We start from the raw sequence: 11,330 nt of genomic DNA on the forward strand, positions 1-11,330 counted from the left end.
AACTGTGCATTCATCACCATGATCAATTTTAGAACATTTTCATTACTTCAGAAAAAGAAATAAAAATAAAAATGAAAACCCAAAACATTCCATTACCCCTAATCTCCCCTATTCTTTTTTTTTTTTTTTTTAAATACAGTTTTATTCACACACCATACAGTCCATCCTAAGTGTGCAATCAACGGCTCTTGGTAAAATCCCATAGTTACGCATTCACCACCACTGTCAATATAAGAACATTCTCGTTTCTTCTGAAAAAATATCCCACACCCCGATATCCCCCATTATTGACATTTAGTAACATAACACAACCTAAAATTTCCCCTTGTAGCCACATTCAAATATATAACTCAGTGCTATTAATTATGTTCACAGTGCATTACCAAAACTTTGCCATTAACTCAAATAGAAACTGTACAATTCAAGCATTAATCCCCTTTCCTATCCACATCCCAGCCCTTGGTAATCTGTGTTCTAGTTTCTTACTCTATGAATTTGCTTATTCTAATTATTGTTATTATTATTCTATATAAGTGATGTCATGCAATATTTGTCCTTTTGTGTTTTATTTTACTCAACATGATGTCTTCAGGGTTCATCCATGTTGTCACATTTATCAGAACTTCATTCCTTTTTGTGACTGAATAATATTCCATCATATGTATATACCACATTTAGTCTATCCATTCATTGGCTGAAAGACACTTAGGTTGTTTACATCTTTTTGACAATTGTGAATAACACCTCTATGAACATCAGTGTGCAAATATCTGTTTGAATCCCTGCTTTCAATTCTTTTGGGTATATACCTACAAGTGGGATTACTGGGTCATATGGTAATTCTATACTTAACTTTTTTTTTTAATTCATTTTATTGAGATATATTCACATACCATGCAGTCATACAAAACTAAGTGTACATTCAGTTGTTCACAGTACCATTACATAGTTGTGCATTCATCACCAAAATCAATCCCTGACAACTTCATTACCACACACACAAAAATAACAAGAATAAAAATTAAAGTGAAAAGGAGCAATTAAAGTAAAAAAGAACACTGGGTGCCTTTGTTTGTTTGTTTGTTTTCCTTCCCCCATTTTTCTACTCATCCATCCATACATTGGACAAAAGGGAGTGTGGGCCATATGGCTTTCCCAATCACATTGTCACCCCTCATAAGCTACATTTTTATACAATCGTCTTCAAGATTCATGGGTTCTGGGTTGTAGTTTGATAGTTTCAGGTATTTATTGCTAGCTATTCCAATTCATTAGAACCTAAAAAGTGTCTGTATTGTGTGTAAGAGTGCCCACCAGAGTGACCTCTCGGCTCCTTTTGGAATCTCTCTGCCACTGAAGCCCATTTCATTTCCTTTCACATCCCCCTTTGGTCAAAAAGATGTTCTCCATCCCACGATGCCAGGTCTAGATTCCTCCCCGGGAATCATATTCCGCATTGCCAGGGAGATTCACTCCCTTGGGTGTCTGATCCCATGTAGGGAGGAGGGTATATACTTAATTTTTTAAAGAACTGCCAAACTGTCTTCCACAGCAGCTGCCTCATTTTACGTTCCCAACAGCGAACAAGTGTTTCCATATCTCTACATTTTCTCCAACACTTGTTATTTTCTGTTGTTGTTTTTTAATAGTAGCCATTTTAGTCGGTGTGAAATGGTATCTCACTGTGGTTTTGACTTTGCTCAATATCACTGGCCATTACAGAATTGGCATTTTAACAACATCCCCAGGTGTTTCATATACATATTAAACTTTGAGAAGCACTGCTCTAAAGCCAAGACTCCCTCTTTCTGTTCTTTTTCCAAAGGGAAATGACTAATGTCCATTCATTGTGTGCTTACACTGTATCAGGTGTTGGTTGCTTGGCTGGCCATTTCACTCATCCTCATCCTGTGAGGTTGGCACTGTTATCTCCCCTTTAGCTGTGAAGAAATGGAGACTAAGGGAAACTAACTCACCAGTCCGAGATCAAGTAGGAAGTGGTACGGGTAAGACTCAAAGTCAGGTCTTGTTGACCTGAACTCTTTGCACTACTGCAAAACCATCTGGACCTACTGCCGTTGTTGCTGGAGAAAAAGACAGAAGTTGGGCGTGGATGGGGAGGGAAGAGTAGAAAATTAAAGCAAAGTAAAAGCAATGGAGACTTGAAAATGTAACCTTGGGTTTCCGTGAATTCAGTGGAGAACCACCTCCTTGATGACTGATTCCAGCTGCCCTCAATTCTTTTCCAGGTTCCTCGCCATCTTTTGATGTTGACATGCACTTTGGCACCTAATAAATGATAATGACTTATTCCACATATACAAAGTGGTTGTTTCATTTTCAGTCTGTTTAGTGAAATGATGTCTCAGCTGATTATGGCATGTAACCCAGCATGTGATTGTGTGGCTTTGTTCATGAGCTTTTTTCAGGTGTATTCTTTTCTCAATTAGATTGTAAGATTGCTTAGAGAAGACAGTCCCTTCCTTTCTTTTTTCTTTCCTCCCTCACTCCCTCTCTCCCTCCCTCCTTCCCTTTCCTCCTTCCTTCCATTTAATTCTGTCATGCTAAGGGGAAAAAGACCCAGAGTGCTTATGTTTCTGGAATGGGGAATGAAATTTAACTTCAGATTATCTAATCTGTTCATTTCATTATTAATGTTTCTCCTTGTTTGAACAAGGAATCCATGTTGCTGATCAGTTTCATTTTAGAACAAGAGACTTTATCTCATATTTTTTCTTTCACGCTAATCTTGATGACTTAAATTTCTTGCCATGCTAAGAATAAATTCCCTAACTATGACTTTTGAATTTAGAAAGCATGAAAACATTATGCTTAGGAATCCCACTAAAATACTGAATTGAAAACATTTGATGGAGCCTTTAAAAATTATCTGAAATATTTGAGTTTCCAATGTGGCTTTTAATAATTACACTGTGCAGTTTTAAAACTGTTATGTACCCCAGAAAAGTCATGTTCTTTTTTTAAATTCAATTTTATTGAGATGTATTTACATACCATACAATCATCCAAAGTGTACAATTAATTGTTCACAGTACCATCATATAGTTGTGCATTCATCACACCAATCTATTTTTTGAACATCTTCCTTGTGCCAGAAAAAGTGAAAATAAGAATAAAAAATAAAAGTAAAGAACACCCAAAACACCCCCCCACACCCTATTTTTCATTTAGTTTTTTGTACCCATTTTTCTACTCATCTGTCCATACATTGGATAAAGGGAGTGCAATCTATAAGTTTTTCACAATCACACTGTCACCACTTGTAATCTACATTGCTATACAATCATCTTCAAGAGTCAAGGCTACTGGGTTGCAGTTTGATAGTTTCAGGTATTTAATTCTAGCTATTCCAAATGCATTGAAACCTAAAAAGGGTTTATTCATATAGTTTGTAAGAATGTCCACCAGAGTGACCTCTCGACCCCATTTGGAATCTCTCAGCCACTGAAACTTTATTTTGTTTCATTTTGCATCCCCCTTTTGGTCAAGAAGATGTTCTCAATCCCACGATGTCGGGTCCAGATTCATCCCCGGGAGTCATATCCCATGTTGCCAGGGAGATTTACACCCCTGGGAGTCAGATCCACGTAGGAGGGAGGGCAGTGAGTTCACCCACCAAGTTGGCTTAGCTAGAGAGAGAGAGCCACATCTGAGCAACAAAGAGGTACTCAGGGAGACTCTTAGGCACAATTATAAGCAGGTTTAGCCTCTTCTTTGCAGTGACAAGCTTCATAAGGGCAAGTCCTGTGATAGAGCGCTCAGCACATCAAACCACCAGTCCTCAATGTTTGTGAGAACATCAGCAACAATCCAGGTGAGGAAGCCCAACACCTCTGCGTTTTCCACCAGCTCCTCAGGGAGGCCTTGCATATATATTTTTATTCTCTGCCTAAATTACTTTGGGATGTGTCGCTATTTCATACTAACCTATGCAAACCTACCAGGTCTCACTTCCTATTAAAAGTTTCATGTAATTATGTATTTTAACAAACTGTGTGAGTTAAATTGTCTAGGAAATATAGATCTTGCACCAATTAAACATCTTTTCCCTTGGTCTCACATGGAATTTGAAGTTTTAAAACGCAGTCAGTATTGTCCTTTACCCTTTGGCCTGATTTGCCCTAGTCTTAACCACATCTGCTTCATTCATATCTCTAATTGAAGTCTGGATTCTTTTTCAGTTTTTTTAACAGTTGCTATATGTGCTAATACTGACATTCATATCTGCCGGATTCTAGCTCTGAGTTTCCAGTTTAAGTTTCTGGTGCTGTAAGAGCTTATAATCTAGGGACCATTACAATAATCATTTCCCTGTTAGGCTGTGCTCTAAGATCCAATCCTAAGTTTACACACTGTAGTTAGTCCATATTGGTGAGGCATGATAGTGTTTGCTTTTGTTTCTGGCGTACTTCACTCAAAATGCTGCCTACAGGATCCATTCACCTCCTTGTGTGTCTCACAACTTCACTCCTTCTCGTAGTTGCTCAGTATTCCATTGCATGCATACACCACAGTTCACCATTCTATTCCTCAGTCAGTGTTCCCTTAGGCCATCTGGGTGGGATCTTTTGATTAGGTTGTTCCCATGGAGATGTGTCCAACTTAATTTTGGGTGGGACCTTTTGAGTAGATTATTTCCATGGAGATGTGACCCCACTCATTCAAGGTGGGTCTTCATTAGTTTACTGGAGTCCTTAAGAGAGCTCAGAGTGAGACAGGGACAGAGCTCATAGCCTACACAGACTGAGATGCTTGGAGATGCAGACAGAAAGATGTCTGGAGATGCTAAGCTAAGAGATTAAGCCCAGTGTCTGCCCTGAAGAAGCTAAGTGAGAACCCACAGATGCTTAAAGAGAAGGCCATTGGAATCAGAAACTGAAAGCAAAGCAACCCAAGAGCAAAGGACCAGCAGATGCCAGCCACGTGTCTTTCCAGCTGACAGGGGTGTTCTAGATGCCATCATCCTTTCTTCAGTGAAGGTATCCTCTTGTTGATGCCTTAGTTTGGACACTTTTATGACTTTAGAACTGTAAATTTTTAACCTAATAAATCCCCTTTATAAAAGCCAATCCATTTCTGGTATATTGCATTTTGGCAGCTTTAGCAAACCAAAACATACACCAATGATAAACATGGATCAAAATAAATAAAATCTAGCAATTGATCCATATAGAAGCTATCTTGTATTCCTCTAGAATGTTATTTAATAAATATACTGTAATCATGAACTGATTTTTAATCTTTTGGAGGGGTCTTTCTTAGAAGGCAAATATTTTACCTTTATAATGTTCTTAAATGAGTGTCTTAAAATCTGCATGATAAAAAAATGAAAAAATCTGCATGACAAATGTGTAGGAAATACAGATGTATTACATATTTGAGCTTATAGTTAATAAACTGTATGAATTTACATATTTTTCCTTCATTACTAATTTTATTCCACTCTTTTATGCTTACTCCACCAGGAATATTCCCTAAACTAGTCAGAAATGGGATGATAACTGCTCCCAATAAGCAATTTTTATTTTATCCTCTCTACTCCACTTATTCATTTAAGTTTGTTAAGATGTCATTCTATACGAGGGACCAATTATCTGATTTTAGCCTCTCTGGACAGTAGTATGAATTTCAGTTCACAAACTCATCTGTGCAGGAAATATCACATTTCTCCATGTTCCCTAAATCAACCGAAATCTGACTCAGCCCCTATCTGGCAGAATAGGTAGAAGATTCACTTACTGTCTTTATGGGATCTTGTCAGGACCATACTAAGATGCTGGGTGTTGGGGAAGCCACTCTGTTCAGTAATTGGCTTCTGCTGGTGTGGCTGTGCCTCATTAGCATAATCTGTGGGCTTAGCTGCGTCTGGACCGTGCCTCAGGAAGAAGCAGAATCTTGGGGGAGCCTGGGGCCCCTGTGCCTGGGGTCTGTCCTCCTTGGGAGCACCACCAGCCTTCACCACCAGGGCCTTGCTTCCTCCTTGTGGGCACTGTCTTCAAGCTTTCCACAGGTCCCTGGTATTCCGTGGAAGCTACTGGCCTCTGTATCCTGACCAATCTCCCAGAATCTTTGATCTCCTTCTTTCCTGGTTTTAAAAATGCTTCTCTCTCTCTCCATCCCCTCCAAGACACCCAGGGTTATGTCTTCTATGGACTTAGGTTTTCCAAAAGAAGAGCATCTGATTTCATATGTATATATATATATATATTTGGCTCTGTAAAACTTTCTGAGTTAAGAAGTTACAAAGGACTTTGTTTCTTGCTTGAGACTAGAGGAGGAAAAAAATAGAAGTATATAAATTACAATTAAATAAATTATCCTAACACAGGTGTGTTTCAGTCTCTCAAAGAGGTTTTTTAACTTGGGATTTTATGAAGGCAAAAAGAACCTTTTTCTTTCTGCCCGTGAATGTCACTGAGGAAGTATTGTTCAAGTCTTTCCTCCCAATACCATCAGGTCTAAGTCAGGGTCTCCTGAAGCTCTTCATTGGAGGGTTAAGCTTTGAAACAACCAATGGGAGTCTGAGGAGCGATTTTGAGCAATGGGGAACACTGACAGACTGTGTGGTAATGAGAGATCCAAACACCAAGCGCTCCAGAGGCTTTGGGTTTGTCACGTATGCTACTGTGGAGGAAGTGGATGCAGCCACGAATGCAAGGCCACATATGGTGGATGGAAGAGCTGTGGAACCAAAGAGGGCTGCCTCAGGAGAAGACTCTCAAAGATGAGGTACCCAATTAACTGTGAAAAAGCTCTTTGTTGGCATTAAAGAGGACAGTGAAGTGCATCACCCAAGAGATTATTTTGAGCAGTATGGGAAAATTGAGGTGATTGAAATCATATCTGACTGAGGCAGTGGCAAGAGAGGATTTGCTTTTGTAACTTCTGATAACCATGACTCTGTGGATAAGATTGTCACTCAGAAATACCATAATGTGGCCACAACTGTGAAGTAAGGAAAGCCCTGTATAAGAAAGAGATGGCCAGTGCTTCATCCAGCCAAGGAGGTTGAAGTGGTTCTGGAAGCTTCGGTGGTGGTTGTGGAGGTGGTTTTGGTGAGAATGACAACTTTGGTTGTAGAGTGGCTTTGGTGGCAGCCGAGGTGGTGCTGGATATGGTGGCAGTGAGGATAGCTGTAATGGATTTGGTAATGACGGAAGTAAAGTTGGAGGTGACAGAAGCTACAATGATTTTGGCAATTACAACAATCTTCAAATTTTTGACCCATGAAGAGAGGAAACTTTGGAGGCAAAAACTCTGGCCCTTATGGTGGTGGAGGCCAATACTTTGCCAAACCACAAAATCAAGGTGGCTGTGGCAGTTCTAGCAGCCAGTAGTAGCTATGGCAGTGGCAGAAGGTTTTAATACTACCAGGAGAGGAGAGCTAGAGAAGTGACAGGGAAACTACAGGTTACAACAGATTTGTGAACTCAGCCAAGCACAGTGTAGCAGGGCCTAGCTGCATGTACATGGGCAAAAAAAACACAAGGTCTGTATTTGTGACTAATTGTATAACAGTTTATTTTAGTTTTTGTTCTGTGGAAAGTGTAAAGCATTCCAACAAAGGGATTTAATGTAGTTCCCCCCCCCCCCCCCACCGCTGTTGACTGCTAAATGTAATAGTCTGATCATGACACTGAATGAATGTCTTTTCTAAAATGTAAAGTTAGTCTATTCTGAAGCCTTCTTGGTAAACTGCCCCAACAGTGTAAAGTTAAAATTCTTTCAGGGTGATGCCAGTTTCCATTCAAAATTCATTTACAATCTTAGAAGACTGCTTGTGGGCAGAGAAGACTTTTGTCTTCAGAGAACCTGGTGTAGTTGAATTGACAGTTACTGTGTTGTGACCTGTAGTTCATCAGTAAAAAAGGGTCACCCAAGAAACCTTAGAGAATTTTATTTGGTTATAAAAATGATTGTTGGCACATCCTATGCAATATATCTAAATTGAATAATGGTACCAGATAAAATTATAGATGGGAAAATAAGCTTTTGTATCATCCATTATCATGTGTAATGAATAAATAATTTGATATTCTCTTGAGAAAAAGTACATTTATGGTTGATTAAACCTACACTAAGATGAAAACTCTACATTCTTTACTATAAACTACATTAAAGATAAATATATATGACACATTTTAATGACTATGCATGCAATAGTATTCTGATATCAATTTCCAGTCTCTCCTGGAACTGGAAGAACTTGAAGCTGGTCTTGAGGTTTGATCTGCCCTACCTCTCCCCACCCCTCCACCCCCACCATCCTGCTGATCCTTTTACATCTGAGTTTCACACTGATCTTGTCTCATTCTAGGATGTCACTTTGTTAGAACAGGGTCCATTTGCATTAAGTTCTTAGCCTTTGATAATTCACACCTTCAAAGTTGTTTTTTTTTTTTAATTTGGTGTAGAGGCCTTATCCCTGCATTACCTCAAAGGAAGTTGTTCCATCCCAAGGGCTGTAGAGTCCAGACCTCTGCTCTGCCTGGTGACCTGGGTGAAGTTCACTGATAGGCAGGTCTCTCTCTCTTGCTCCAATCTGAGCATTCCTTGCCCTCTACTTTCCTTGTGGAATTTTCTCTTACTGCAACTCATGGGGGCATTTCAAATTTCATATGTTAGGAAGAGGCATTCTTTACTTGGGTCTGAAGGGAAAACAGATGCCCGAAACACTTTTTTTGTAACATCATTAAACATTCCTCCTAGTATGTTTCTGAGGACACTACTGTGTATCATCTTTGCTGTGGTAAATTTTACAGTTGCACTCACAGGAAATTCTTAGTTTTTAGAATACGATTTTTAAAATATATGAATTTTCTTACATGTCTTGTGTCAGTGCTTATGTAGCTTTAATTATATTTTTTGAGACCAAACACCTCTGTGTCTCCCTTTTGTTAATTTTAATTTTCTTATCAAAGTATTCCATGAGCCTAGTTTATGGAGTCAGACACTGTTTTTTGTTATAAATTGTTTATGGCAGTTTGACTTCATAAACTAGCTTTCCCAGTCCTGCTCCCCAGAAACAACCACTTCTAGCAGTTTAGCAATTTCTTCCAGCATTGACTTCCGCACCTCTATATAACATATTATCATCTCTTAACTTTTTAATCGACAATGTTCTATGGAAAATGAAGGTTAAGCTTGTCCCTACCCCACCCTCCCAGCACCACTATCTCCCCTTTCTCCTGCTATATTAAAACAGTTATGTAGTAATTTTTTAAATTAAACTTAAGGTCATGTAATTATGATCATGCGAGTGGGAAAGGCTGTGGAATTGGAAGTTTTGACAGAGGCACAAACCTAAGACTGGTATAAAACTACAGTATTAGCCATCAGAACGAGGAGAAATTTTCAAAGGATATATTTGAGAACTGGCTTCATGATTCAGATAAACCCTAAGGAAAATATGGAGTGGAGATTGAGAAAGAATTGTGGAAGGGAATTTCCTTGGAGAAACTACGCTGATTCCTAACTGTTGAGGGCGGGAGGACGATGCCTTGATAGGACCATTTTGAGAACTTGGTATGTGTCCTTGAACTGTGGGGACAGAAGAGTTTTGTGTGACTCACACTCATGGCAGGTTAGTTCCTTCATGGGAGTGAAGCAATATTATCTCTGGGCTGTGATTGGCCTGCCTATGCAGAGTTCATTCTGCAAAGGATGAACCAGATATGCACTGTGCAAGAGAGAGAAATGTCCTAGGGTGTATCTTAGATTCTGTCCAATGGAGCCATCTAGAGAGACAATGAGACCTGAGGAGACAGAAACTGGAGATGAACTACCAGATTCTTGGGGCTGTTATAAGAGCAATGTGACTAGCCAGACAAGATAGGCATCACTCTAATCAAAGAAACTATGTAGAAAGTTCCCAATTAGGGGGAATCTGCAAAGAACCTATGAATGAACTTCCCAGGAAAGAGCACTCCACAAGAAACGGCCAGGAGGCTTAGAGAGTGTGAAGTCATCTCACAATAGCACCAGTCAAGTGAGAACTTACCTGCCTTTCTTTTATGTCCTCCCTCCATTCTACTCCACCCTCAGGGAAGTTTAAACTAGCAGCGAGGGAGTGGGGATAGATCTGAGTATGAAAACAGAGATGCAGATCACACTTCCTCATCCAAAGGCAGGCTTCCCACTTGTAGAAACCCTGGCTGGGGGAGGTCGGCAGGAGCTTCCTGTTTGAAAAGGTGTGTTAATATAAGCCTGGAATTTTAAATTCTGAATTAAGATTGTGGGTTGTTTTTCTGGATTTGGCCCCTCATTTAGTAGCACATATCTTTCAGTACCTTCCTGAGAAACAATTCATGTAGATAATACATGAAATGGCTATTTAATCTTAGACTTGATTGATAGTTTGGGTATGGAATCCTAGGTTGGAAATCATTTGTCCTTGGAAATTTGAAGGCTTTGCTCCATTGTCTTCTACTTTCTAATGTTGCTGGTGAGAAGTCAAGTGCCATTCTGACCCAAGGTTTATTGTATGCGACATTTTTTTTTTCTCTACGGAGGCTTTCAGGATCTTTCTGTATCCTCAAGGATTCTGTAATTTCACAATGTTGTCCTTTGAAGTGAATCTTTTTCATTCATTTTCCTGGACATTCAGTGGGCTCTTTCAAAGTGGAAACACAGGGTATTCTGAAAATTTATTTTTGTAATATTTCTCTGGTAACATCCTTCCCTCTCTTCCTTTTTACTGGTCTGTCTTTATGGAACTCTGTCTCATTGTAGGTGCTAGATTTGTTCTCTAAGCTTCTGATCTTATCTCCCCTATTCTTTATCTCTTTGCTGTTTATTCTAATATGGGAGATTTCCTCAACTTTACCTTTAAACATCTATTGAATTCTTTTCTTATTTTTTTGCCTTATACAGTGAGAAATTATTGTCTCATAGTTTTGGAGATGGAAGGCTTGCTTTCTCTTGGATCATTAGCATTCCTGTGCTAGCTTGCTGTAATACTTGTGGTTCCTTGGCTTGAATCCCTGCCTCATATCACATGGCAATGTCCTCTCTTTTCTCAACGTCTATTGAATTTTTAATTTCTGCTATCATTTTTAATTTCCAAAAAATCTTTTGTATTAATTATCTATCGCTGCCTAACAAATTACCCTCAAAATGTAGCATCTTAAAACTTCAAAGTATTTGTTGTCTCATGGTTTCTGTGGGTCAGGAATTCAGGAACAGCTTAGCTGGGTGGTTTGGCTCAGCGTATCTCATGAAATTGCAGTCAAGTCATCTGCCAGGGCTACAGTCACCGGAAGGCGTGACTGGGACTGGTGGATCTGCTCTCAAGGTAGCAACTTGCATGA

The 11,330-nt window shown here is 39.3% G+C and overlaps 1 pseudogene; it reads left to right on the forward strand.

Annotated features, from left to right (window-relative positions):
- Positions 1 to 6,392: 6,392 nt before the first annotated feature.
- On the forward strand, positions 6,393 to 7,033 carry LOC119520593 (annotated as a pseudogene).
- Positions 7,034 to 11,330: the final 4,297 nt, after the last annotated feature.

This window comes from Choloepus didactylus, chromosome 1, assembly GCF_015220235.1.
Source record: "Choloepus didactylus isolate mChoDid1 chromosome 1, mChoDid1.pri, whole genome shotgun sequence".
Lineage (NCBI taxonomy): Eukaryota > Metazoa > Chordata > Mammalia > Pilosa > Megalonychidae > Choloepus > Choloepus didactylus.